Consider the following 2019-nt stretch of genomic DNA (forward strand, 5'->3'; position numbering starts at 1 on the left):
GGGACAGGAGTGTAGAGGACCTGGGGAACATTGGGGCAGATGGTTATTAGTGTGGAGGGCATTAGGAAAGGACATGTAAGGAGTGTGAGTGATGACTTTTTGTTAAGAGAAGTTTGGAGGGATGGAAGTCAAGACAGGGGAAGTGATATACAAGTTGATGGATACATTGATGGGAACAGATCGTGAGAGGGGATTGTGCCAGGTTTTTTCTTTTTGGCCACCAACCAGCTCCAAAACATGACACAGAGACCCACTGAAAAGTTTTGTATCCTGATAAACCTCTCCACCTATGCAATAATCCAAAGCAGACCAAGTCAAACCGAATTAGAAACAGCCCAGGTTTAATGAATACCAGCGCTCCCTGGTGATCTTCCAGGTCCCCAGAGAGGAAGGGGGAAGGAAGACAGGAAAACCACATGTTTGTTCTCTGGGGGCTAGCTTAAATACCCTGTGACAATGGTCTTGAACATCTCTGGGGAGTGATCATCATTTGGTGGGCTTTCTCAGAGGTGGAGTCTGGACTGAGGCAACTCCCAGGGGAGGGGGCTTGGAATGGAACTTTCCACCCAAACATTCTAGACTCTTTGGATAGGATGCCAGGGGCTGAGATGAAGCCTTAACCTAAACATCCCATACTCTTTGGGTACAGGGGTGCTAGCTCAAGTATGGGACAATATGAGGGAGGGGAGAGTAGGGACTTGGTGGGCTCACACTCAGCAGGGAGTGTGGCTGGAGAGGCATCTGGTTAACTGTCATTCTGGAGACCTTAGGTATCTGTTCCTTGAGGGAGATGAGAAGTCAGGTGGTGAGGAGAAAAAATAAATTGTTATTATCAGCCCTATGAATGGGGCTAGCCATGGGAAGGGTTATTAACTGCCAAAAAGAATGGGACAGAGAAGAGCCCTGGTTGTTTGTACAGGAGAGGCACGGGTGAGTAAGTGAGACACAAGGACAGATATACCCTTTAAAACCAGATTTTAGTTGCTAGATAGGTGTCCATTTGAGCCAGGAGAGGTGGTACCAATGGTTAAGCCCCAGGAGCTGGTGTAGGTGCTGGTGTTGTCTGGAAGGCCCTCTATAAGTTAGTTTTGGCCTAGACAGCATGAGTGACCTGTAAATGGGCTTGAAAATGCATGGGGTTAAATAGGCTCTGGAGACTCTTAGTTTTTACCAGACCAGATAAAGGAAATTGGAAACTCTAAACCTCTGAAATTACACCTGAAACCTGTTAATCCCAGACTATGAATTCTGTGAAAAAGGAACACACCTTTCTGTATTTTTGGCAGGAAACTTAACAAGTGAAGTAATGAACTACCAGTATTTTAAGTCATCAAATGCCATCAGAAAGATCTGAGAGGGATAACTGAGCAGAAATAAGACAGCTTTTTTTTTTTTTTTTATTTTTTTAGCTATGCAGGCTATCCCAATTCTCTCTGTGGTCTTTGGTGAATACCAGTTTTAGAAGCAGTACTTGCCTTTAGCTGTTGAGCCCAGGAGGCCTGAAGATTTTCCTGTGGGAGTAGGTTCAGTCTACCTGTCTTGGCAGGAGGAGGTGATCGATCCCCCTGGTGTAGTGTCCAGGAAATTGATGAGGTGGAAGGCAGCTTTTCACTGTGTGGGTGGCTTTGTCATATCCAAAGGCAAGCCTCCAGGTGGAAGGTCTTCTGCATCTTCTTGGAGGAGCTATAGGATGCTGCAGGAGGGCATGTCCTTCTGTCATGAGAAGCTCCTTTGTTAGATGCCATACTCTCAGATCTGTAAAGGCACTTGAGAGTCAGGGTACCATACCTGTCAGGTATGTCTAAATTAGACATATAAGTTAAATTTAGACATATAGTTTACCCAGTTACAGCTTACCAATGCTAGTGGAGGCAAGAAGATTAGAAGGAATATTTTAGTAAGCCAAAGAAGATTGGAGGCTGCATGTCTGCTTGGTAGGCCCAGCGCACATGAGTACTCTTAACAAAGATGTGCTGAGGTCAAAAATGGCGGCTATTTATGTGTTTGTATTTTTCCAGA

This window comes from Alexandromys fortis, unplaced genomic scaffold (assembly GCF_014885135.2).
Source record: "Alexandromys fortis isolate MF-2015 unplaced genomic scaffold, M_Fortis_MF-2015_v1.1 scaffold_471, whole genome shotgun sequence".
In the NCBI taxonomy this organism is placed as follows: Eukaryota; Metazoa; Chordata; class Mammalia; order Rodentia; family Cricetidae; genus Alexandromys; species Alexandromys fortis.